Source organism: Corvus moneduloides, chromosome 5 (genome assembly GCF_009650955.1).
Source record: "Corvus moneduloides isolate bCorMon1 chromosome 5, bCorMon1.pri, whole genome shotgun sequence".
NCBI lineage: Eukaryota > Metazoa > Chordata > Aves > Passeriformes > Corvidae > Corvus > Corvus moneduloides.
In genome coordinates this window covers 69,029,224-69,040,090 of record NC_045480.1, presented here as the reverse complement: position 1 = coordinate 69,040,090, position 10,867 = coordinate 69,029,224, and the positions used below count along the sequence as shown (strand labels likewise).

Sequence of the window (10,867 nt, the reverse complement as noted above, 5' to 3'; positions counted from 1 at the left end):
AACATAGTAAAAAACTAAAGAAAAGTTGGATGAGTGGTTGTTTTCAACCTTCTTTAAAGAGGAACAATGTGAAATGATTTGTATAAAATAAAAGCCAGAGTGGAGATGGTGGCAAAACCCACCTACTAAATAATCCTGTAATGTAAAGCCCTCCTATGAGCTCTTGCCTGCAATGACATTCACATCTGCTTGTGAAGATAGGTTTGTCCAAACAATAGGAAGATATTCTGCTAAAAGATTTCCAAATATTTTGGAAACTGTAAAATAAACAACTCCTCAATCCCATAAAGTTTCTATTAGGTACTCTTCATCTTTAGGTTAATAAATTATAAAATTTGAATCTACAGTGAAAGCTAATAAGCCTTGGTAAGATCAGCATGACTTTTCCTCTTGAATGAGTTTATGGTCCAGTAACAGGCACTGTAATATTGTTATGACAACAGAGCACATTGAAATAATGCTTGAAAGAGCCCATTAAATTGAAAAGCTATTTGGGTACTCGACTATTTGATCTGTGGAACAAACTTTTCATCACTGTTTATTGAGGATTATTTATTGGGGAGTCAGAAATTTCTAATAAAACTAGTGACAGGACAGCACTATGAGAAACTATATTTTCTGTTAGAAGCATAAGATTGCTGCTATTGGAAAACAGTGACTCTTTTACTTAGTTACTTATTATTGAGTTTTGAATTAACTGGAGTAACATAAGACTTAGGTATGAGAGCCCCCTCAGTGCACACATCTGGCTGATGAACAGTGGTAATCATAGTAGAAAAGAAAAATGTTAGCCTGGGTAAAAGAAAAGGATAAAGTATATATTATTATGCTATGGAAAACACAGGTGAGGTTATCACCACTTAAATACTAATTTCTCCTCACATACGGAGGGTGTTGATGCAGAATTCTATTCCCAAAGTCTAAATCAGGGCTGAGTCTGAACTCTTGACTCCTGCAATTGCTCTGGCACCTCACATTGACCTTTCATGGCAAAATCTCCAGCAACTGCAGTTGTATCTTTGCATTCCAATCTTTTGGAGGTGCATAGATATTAGTAGACTGGAATTTTGGTGGGTTTGAAAACTTAAAGATTCAAAATCTAATACTATGTGTTTTCATGATATTGCCAGCTAATGGTTATGAATCATACTTCCCTTGAGGCAAAAATTAATATTTGACTTCATTGCATCAAACAAAGAAGGTTTTGTTTTATTCCTTTTGAGCTGCCCTTGGTTTGATCCTTGATTGTGTTAAAATTTAGTGTTGTCATCCATCTAAGTAATAACGACGCACTTTAATTTATTGTCATCTAAACTCAAAGGCTTGTGAATATCTGAAGAGGAATAACTAAAATCAAATTTAGGACAGAAACAAAAAGCATATTGACATATCCTATCAGTCTGTGAATTAAAATAAGAGTAGACAAAAGCTATTTTTTATTTTTAGCAGGAGTTTAGGGGAAATAATATTATTTAGTCTTAATGTAACTAGAAAATGGATTAATATTTATGTGTTTTTCTTCTGCAGTGCCCCTTTGCATCCTAGTCGAAGCTTTTGTCTCTGATTTTAGCAGAGAAGTTCTTCAGTTTGTCATATTTTGAGAATCATCATAGAAATGTAGACTACCAGGTTGGAAGGGAATGCAAGGATTATCTAGTCCCACTTCTCCTGGCAAAAACATGGCCAGACAAGATGGCCCAGCACCCAGTCCAGCTGAATCTTACAAGTGTCACAAGCTGGGGAATCCACCACTTCCCTGTGGAAAATATCTGATGGCTGATTATTCTCACTGGGAAAATTTTCTCTCTTGCATCCAATCAGAATCTCCCCAGAAGCAACTTGTACCCATTACCCCTCATTTTTTCCTCATGATTCCCCATAAAAAGGGAATCACCATCTTCCTTTTGTGTCTTCCCTCCTACATCTTCTTTGTAGCCACCCATTTAAATACTGAAACTCCCTTAAGCCTTCTTTTCTCCAGGCTGAACTTCCCAGGTCCCTCAGCCTTTCCTCACATGGCAAGCTTCCCAGTCCTTTGATCATCTTTGTGGTCTTTCCCTGGACAGCCTATCCATGTGTTTTTAGCATATTAGGGACCAAAACTGAGCACAGTATTCCTGGTGTAGCCTGACAAGCGCTGAGTAGGAACTTTGTCTTGCAGGTGATGCAGCTCACTGTACACTGGGATCCCCAGGTCTCTTTCCACAGTGCCGCTCGCAGCTGGGCAGATCCCAGGTTAGAAGGTTTAAAAATGTTTTGTAAACAGTTTGCTTGGTTGTTACCAGGTGCTTCAGCCCAATAAACACCTGTTTGAAAGATATAAAATCTTGGGGGGAACAATTGTGGGGTTTAGTTGTGATTTGATGGTTTTGCTGGGAGCTGCTGGAATACTTGTATGTTGATTTGGCAAACAAAACAAATTTGTTTACCTGCAAAGTATATTATGGAAGTACCAAACCTCTCCTATTTACTATGAATCCTTTGTGAACTAGTGCAATTTCTATGGTTCCCTCATAGTTTGCTTTTGTTTGTTTCTTTTAAAATTTATCTTAATCTTTGTGTACTCCAGCAGTGTCATTCTGCACCTACTGAGCTGAAACTGTTGAAAATGTGAAGGGCTGGCATTGTGCTGCACTTTAACTAGTTGGGGTATTTTTTGTCACCCTAAGGACAGTTTGATATGGGAATTTTGGTTTTATTTATTGTCAAATCCTAAAGATGTTAGTGTACGGTGCCCACACCTTTAAATAATAAAACTCCTATATTTGTTTGCAGATACTCTAATCTGTTGTTAATAAACTTGAAAGAATACAGTCTTGTCTAATAAACACATCAAACTAATGGGTACCAAAGCAGTTCAGAAGAGTGTTTGTTGTTTGGTGTTTAGATTTCAGTCAAAATTAATCAACAATGGATGGGGCCTGCTGTATTTATTAGCAGCACAAATCCCTGTGATTCGGTGCCAGGTCCCTTTGACTCATTCCAGTGTACGCTGGCAGGGGTACAGGACTGATAAATACTTACATCCTTGTGACTGGGAAAGAAAGAGGGGAGTGGGATAGAGCTGAGAAAACAGACCTCACAGTTGGCATGAATTCCTTGAGAGCCATTTTGAATCTCTTTCAGAGTGAGCTCGCTTGCAAAGGGGAAGTCATTGATTCAGGAACAGTAGAGGCTTTTTCTCTTTGTGAAACCTTCAGCTTTGCGGATGGCTGGCTGCATAAGCCTGCATGGTTTTGTTCTCACTTCCCCTCCCAGGATACTCTCTTTCCCCAATTTTAATTTTCATTCTCCTTCGCTTGTTATTGAATTTCTTTAAGAGATGCAGTTATTGACAGGAGAAATGCTTTTGCAGCCACGCTCCTTCTTGGGAACATCTGTAATGGTCTAAACCATCTCTTGGCAGAGAAAGTGAAGGTGCTTGAACTCTGGATGTTTAAGTTCTATTTATTCCAGTGAATTCAAGGCAAATTATGGCTCATTTTGTGGAGGGTAAAAATGGATGGCTATAATCAGAAATGTTTCTGTCAAATCAAATGAAAATCCTTACTGATTCTCTTTGCTCCAGTCACTTGTGAGACTGGAAATACAGAGGTTCCACTCATGGGGATTTTCTGTCCTGCAAAATTGGGGAAGTTTATTTTCCCTGCAGATGCTGACTCTCAGTTTGCTTCTGGAACCCTAAACTCTGAGTCTACGAAGTAAAAACACTCCAATTCTGAACAGAAGCATGTTGAATTTCTTGTAAGAATTACTCAGTGATAAACTGTGCGAGGAAACAAGTTTCAGCATGTTGTTCATGCACTGCTGGAATTTCAATAATGTTATCTCCAGGACTAGTAGTTGCACTTGATACTGATAAGTAAACCAGCCAGGTCACAGTACCTGCTACAAATTCTTGTTCTTGACATGACACTTGCTGTTTTACAGCTTTGATCCCAACTTTCTTTTTCTAATGGCCAAATGACTCCTGAAAGCTCAGGGCACTTTCTGAGGAGAGGAGCTTACAGTAGGAGGGGCTTCTGAAAAGGCTGTTTGAACACAGAGAATTCAGCTATTGATTATGGGAGAAAATTGCAGTGGCAGTATTGCTATATGTCACCCTAATGACAGACTCTGCTGCTATCCACTCTTGGGTCTAGTTCCTTGTGCCATTGTTGTCATTTGTCATACGAAGGGGGAAGGCAGGGTGCTTCTCCTGGTAGATAGAAATAGTCTGTGGACACTGCAGAATTATCCTCAGTGGGACTGTGTGTGTGACTTTCTCTCAGGCGAGCCCTGCTGATAACTTCTCTGCATCAGTGGCTGTGCTTTTGTTGTGGGTTTTCTCTCCTCAGCGAAAACCTGCACTGAAAAGGGAAGAAATGAGCTCTTGTCCCTTGAGAGATGTATCTAACAGTGGTGGCAATTTTGTCTTACAGAATATTGATGTGGAACATGTGCAGTTTACCCCTGTGATTACAACAAATCCCTCTCTTACTCCTTATTAGTTCTAGGAAAATGCAGAAAACACAGACTTCCTTCAGAAATAGTGAGGCTGCCTGTGAGGGAGTTGAGTGGGTGGAATTACTCACAAAGATAGTTCAATACCTTGCTTAGTTGCCTTGGATATAGTTTGGCATCTTCTAATTTAAGAATATTTGTCTTATGTTCCTCCCCCTCTTTTATTGCCATTCTAATTGGTGTTCTCTTAGGTATTGAGTGAAAGTAATGTTTGGTGAACAAATAGTTCAGGAGAGGACAATTATGATTCATAATACAAGCTAGGTATGAATTATGGTTCTCACATATACTTTTCAAAGCTGTTGAGCAAATGATCTAGGAGAATCATCTTTGTGATGTCTGTTGTTCAAGAAATCTTCAATATCTTCTCAGGCTGAAATATCCCTTCCATGCTGTTCCAAGTTTTTGAGGCTATGAAATTTATGGCTCTGTGGTATCGTATCCTTGCGTTGATTATCTGAGTGTAACTGAATGATTAAAGTCCTGATTTTAAGGTGAATATTTTAGTTCAATTTTAGCTAACATATAAAAAATACTTGTGTAGAAGTTTCCTTTCCTACCACCATTCCTTTGAGTAAACTCATTTGCTAAAGCAATTGTGGAAAGTGGCTGTGTAGAGATCATTTTGTCTTTGCCCCAAGCGTTTGCCATCTCTTCCCTTCCCACTGGTGCTCCTGTTTAGCCAATGCCTACAGAATGACCACAGAGTTTCATTACAAGCACACAGCTATAAAGGACTGTGTTCCCAGAATGGGCAGCAGCAAGCTTGCCAGAATATTCAGCAATTTCCCTCAGTAGATCCTACTGTTACTGACAGATGGCATTGCAACTTAGAAATCCAGTTTACATGCTCTTTTTCACTGGTTTTCCCCTAGGATCATTTGGGTTCTCACAGAAAATTCCGTTTTGGTGAAACAGAGGCGGGTTATGAAACTGTTTCCACTGAAGTGTTCAGCAGACACAGAGGAAGTGCCTTTTTATCACTAGGAGGCAAAATTTTGCTATAGTAATTTCAGAATATTTTTGAAGTGTGGAATTTTTGTGGTGTATGGGCAGCAGGAAAAAGAAAACTCATAATGTGTTTTGAGTTAAGCTTTTGTGCCTAGAATCTCTTTTTATGGATTTTTTCCTTCCTAAATCAGAAAGAAATTAAACTTCACGATCTTCAACAAAATGGATTTTTTTTTAAACTGTTCTGAGCATTTACTGTCTAATGTTGAAGTCTGGCTGGCTCTTAATCTTTCTAGTAACACTGCTCATAAGGTTGCTGTTTATGCCAATTAAAGTGGTGATTTTTGGTTATGTTGAAGCATCCACTATAATCCATCACTTACCTTATTTTGTACCAGTTATCAAAACCATAACTTTTGGTCTCCATTAAGTTAGCTTTTGTCACATGCAAGACAAAGGTGTGGAAAAAAGTAGGAGAGTCATATCCTCAAATCACTTCCTTTTTTCTTTCTCTGAAGCTCTGTCATTGTCCTTCACTGTTTATTTGGTTAATGGAACCGTGACCCTTACTTACTTACCTTCTCTCAAGTACTTCCTTTGGAAAAGATGAAACAACTGGAATTTCCACTGGCATGGAAGTTGCCAATGGCACCTGTTGGCAACACACCTTGGCCAAAAGCCTGACTTTACCAGTTAGTTTTAAGTGCTGATCTCCCCACCCCTGTGATTGTACTGGAAATGAACCTGACGAGGAAAAATGTAATTTGGCTGGTAACATCTCTTGGAATGGTCAGCCCTGTGATGCATTGGGATAGAGTGGGAAGTCTCTGATGTTGGTTTAATGATTAAATTACAGGAATGAAGAACACAGAGGAGCTACCTGAATAGAGAAGGAAAATATCTTCAAGGGAGGCTACCTGCGCCCCACCCAGGTGCTGGGGACATTCTTTCCAAATGCCTTTCAGGGAAGCCCCCTTCACTACACGTAGCCAGCATAAACCTCCTCATTAAACAGTGCCAGAAGATGTGGTAAGGCATTCTTCAATTAATTTTAATAATATTGTTTTTATTTTCTTTTCAGCAAGATTGAAAGCTTTTTTATGTTTTTGTCTGGTATTTGTGAAAGGAAGTGTTGGGTGCTCCAATTATATACTAGTTGCTGAAACAGCTCTTTTGCTTTTATGGGACTGCAGTTAACAAAAAAGCAAGTTTTAACCGTTAATTTCACTTATTTTCTTTCTGGACTTATAGGTCTTTCTTTCTCTGCTAGAAAGGGTGGGTGAGCAGGGCAGAAAGGAAGTGAAGCTACAGAACAGGCAGACAGAAAAGGTTGGATAGCCCAGGTTTTGGGTGTCCTGCTACCCATGGAATCTGCAGCCCTAAGTCAGGTATCCAGGCTTCTAATCAGCTTGAGGCTGGGATCTGGATGGATCCAGCTGCAAGGAAAATAGCTTGCTGACAAAAGAGGTAGTTAGCAGTGTCCAGGATAAAGATATGGGCTTAGGCCAAAGGGAGGGAGTAGGGGAGACACCATGAAAATATTCAGGTGGTATCTGAGAGTGTATTGAATGTTGACATATTTGTACAGAGCAGAACCACCAGAGGAGAAAAAACAGATTTTAGAACCAGGCAGAGATGATAGGTTCAAGTTCTGGCTCAGAACTGCGTAAGAGGTGCAGAAACAAGCTTTTCCCACTGTCATGGGTAGCCAGACTAATTGATTGTATTTAACTCCCAATCTGGGGAATGCAGTTTTCCTAGACTATATACCATGTTAGCTGAGAGGAAGAATATATGCACTTAGGCCTGCAACTGCTGGACTTTGCATGAGAACCAGGTTGACTAGGGGAGAAAAGCCTTTGAAATCTTCTTGGAGAAACCAAAAAGCCTCTGGTTGTTTCAGGACTATCTAGTAGCATGTGAAACAAGAATTTGCCATGCTATCTCAGATCTTCCACTGAGAAAAATAGCAGCTAGAAAACCAAAGCTTGATGGGGAATGTTGTGTAGGAGGGAAGAGCAGTATCTGTAGCAAGGGAATGATGCAAGGTGTGTTGGTTAAGTGTTGGGCTGAGCTACTCTGGCAAAATGAAACTTTGCAATTAGCTGGGCTTTGTTGTGTGCACTTTTGGACAGCTGGGCTGGAAGGAGTCATGAGAGCAATGTGTGAGTCAAGGGTGGAACCAATGTGTATGTCCATACACAAATGCAGAAGGGCTTTTTTCTCTTGCCAGTGGGAGGAATGGAATACAAGCATGGAGGTAAGAGTGTTATCTGACTCATGTCAAAGAAGTTGTCCATCAGTTGGGTAGATTCTGTGACATTTCCTTTGTGAGTATTCAGTGCAATAATGTATGTATGTATGTATCCGAAAAAGTGATTCTGCATGACACACATTGGAACAATACAAGGACTATGAAGTAAGGCTGTTTTGGTACCTTTTGCTCATAAAGGCAAAAATGTTTCCAGAACAATTGCCTGACAAAATGAAAGTCAAAGTTTTGCTTTTGCTGTAAAGGCTCTAATACTTAAGTATGTGTTTTTCTCTCTTTAAACCATGCGAGTTCCTAAACATGCAGGTATATAAACCGCTTTAGTGAGGTTACATAAATCATGATTGTCAATGACAGTAATTATTGGGTTTGAAGGGTGATGACTTCAAAATAAACCCTTGTTTTTCCAAGCATCAGAACTTGAAATATGTGCATCTTTCCATGTCAATAGCAAGTATGTTAGCACCCTGATTCATTCTCCTCCATTGGGTCTTTGCCTTTTTGTGTTTCGCAGGCAAGGGTCAGTGGAAATAGGTAAGCTGGAATTTTCCATACACCACGTGTTATTAGAATTTGTCTGAAATTTTAATAGAACAGAAATATGTATCAATATAATAAGAGATCTTAGCTGAGCTTCTTAACCCAGGTGTCTGTGTTCCTACCTCTGCTTCAGAGAAAAGAAAATGAATGCCCCCTCCAATTATTAAAATGATGAAAGAGATGGAGTTCTAGGATATCATCAGGGTTTACTGGTATTGTATGTTGAACTCAGAGACTTATTGCAAGTCAGAGGCTGCCATGGCACCTGTACACTCTACTAATAGGTTGCCACTGGCTGCTTGTCCTGCAGCAAAAGTGTGGCTCCTTGTTACTTTTGTGGAGGTCCTTTTGCCAGCTGAGACCTCTGGCTTCAGCTGAATGTGTCATCTCCCCATTTAAATTATTTGTGTCAGAGTTGCAGTGCCCAGAGGCTATACAGTCTTTTTGGAGGTGGGGGTGTTTTTTTCCTGTGGGTGATAAGCAGTATGGGAATCATGAGCTCAGGCAACAGCTGGAACTCGTGATGTGGCAGTCAACTGGATGAGGCTGCTGAGGAGGGGATGTAACTAAACAAAACAGATAGATTTAACTGAGTAAGGAAATGTTTAACTTCCAGATGTTTAAACTGTAATCCCTCTGATGAAAACTCTTATCCTTCCCTGTTTGGAATGGATGGGGAAACAAAGTGCTGTGCCTGTCTGGCTGCCCGTGTGCCACTGCAACATGCCAAGGAGCAGCCGTGATTGTGCTGTTGTTTCTCTCTGAAAAGGGAACTAATCATTTTTTCCTACAAGTGAGTGTGTGCCTGGAGGATGCCAAAGCTATGTCTTTTGCATTTTAAATTGAATTAAATAGTGTCAATACTAGATAACTCAGGTAAAAGTGAAAATACCTGTAATGAACCCACAAATCCTAATTCATCATTAAAATGTGTTTCTGCAAGCAGCAGACAGCCAGGCAGAAATCTCTCCTGTGTCCAGGGAGGAATTCCCCCAGCACGGAAAATCCCTACACATGGTAAAGGCTGCTTCTGCCAAATTTAAGAGATCTGTGTAAAAAGCGTTGGCATGGGGAACATCCCATGGGCTGGTTGGGGTGGGCAATGTTTGCTAATACAGCAAGAGCTGGGCAGTGCCATAGCAGCACTTTGTTCCTGCCACAGCACTAAACCAGAACTGGGGGCAGACCTGGATATGGGTGTTTCTACCCCACCTGGAGTTCTTGCTGTAGGCATGATCTTCCTTTGTGCTGCCTCCCATGAGGACCTCTCCTCCTCCCACCAGCCTCTGCCTTTCCATGGTCCTGGCCATGGCCTCCTATCCCAGAGGAAGGAAGGCTGCCTGTTGTTCTGGTTCTTTTGACTGTTTTTCTTGGGTCTCCAGCTAACTCCTGTAACCTTTCCAACTGCAGCTTGTCTTTGTTTACCTGGTGACAGGGTTGTGTTGTCATGGCTTCCTTGTGAGATCCTCTGAGGATCTCACCCACCTCTGTTCTTCAAAATGGCCTGAGGTGCTTTGCTCTTTTGTAGCAGAGCCATTCCCTCTCCTGCTTGTGCAGTTGTTGTTCCTTTGCCAAGTGGAGCATGTTACCCCGTGGGGGAATGAACGGTTTTGGCTTCCAACCTGCCATTCTTTGGGATTTTGTCTGGCTTTTCAAGGACGCCATGAAATGGCCCAAAAATCCGGCTGGGGATTTCCTCATGTTCCTTCTTCAGTGGCCCCACCAGCAGCACGATCACTGTGACTTCAGGCAATCTCAGAGGCTTTGTAGGGTTTAGCTCTAATTTCAGCCTGCATTTTCCTGTTTCAAGTGTTTGATTCTTTCTTATTTTGATGGGTTTCCAGCCATCTATTGCTATACAGATATGCAATATCTGTTTTTGTCCTGCACCACTTCTTTGCCAATAATGATCAGAACTGCCACAGTTTAATTTTTCTGCTTTTTGTGTTTTTGGAAGATATGAATGTAAACTTCATCAGGCACATCAGCAAATGTAGTGCAGATTTTCCATGGGACTTGAGTTGATATTAGCTGTGAGGAGAAAAGTGAAACTCTTCTGGCTCTGTACTTTTATTTCCAAATATTTAAAGGCTCCCACTTATCACACCTGAGAACTTTCCTTTGTCCAAGACAACCAAGTACCAAAGGAAGATGACATACAGGCTATTTTTTTATTAGCAGGTAAGTTTACCTATCCCCAATTTGAGTGAATAAATTAGTTGCATAAATTTTATTAAAATCACACTAATTGATAAGGGAATTACTGAAAAGGAGCAAGGGTCTAGTTATTTCTTGACTGCATACATAGAAAACTAGATATTAAAACTGAAAGATATTGTAAAGGTCCCAATAAGAAATCATCACCTTTCATAATAACAGTAGCAGCAGTAAATGGTGAGATTTAATGCACCCAAGATCTTTTGGATCACAACCAAAACCTCAAAGCACCTTGTGCTTCAAAACCTGTTTTCTTGCTACAGAACCTATGCTTCAGATAATTCTGGAAATTTCCTCCACATTATCGTTGGATGATGTAGAATTTCCTCAGAGTAAAACCATACCAGACTTCGGTCAGTGTGTACACACAGTTATTTCCTGCCC

The 10,867-nt window shown here is 40.3% G+C and overlaps 1 long non-coding RNA gene across 1 annotated transcript in view; it reads left to right on the top strand.

Moving 5' to 3' along the window:
* Positions 1-6,316: 6,316 nt before the first annotated feature.
* The window catches only part of LOC116444806, an 81,483-nt gene continuing 76,932 nt past the window's right edge, over positions 6,317-10,867 (top strand). The window contains exon 1 of the long non-coding RNA XR_004240530.1: positions 6,317-6,483. This is a non-coding gene — a long non-coding RNA (uncharacterized LOC116444806). The remainder of the gene's footprint in view (positions 6,484-10,867) is intronic.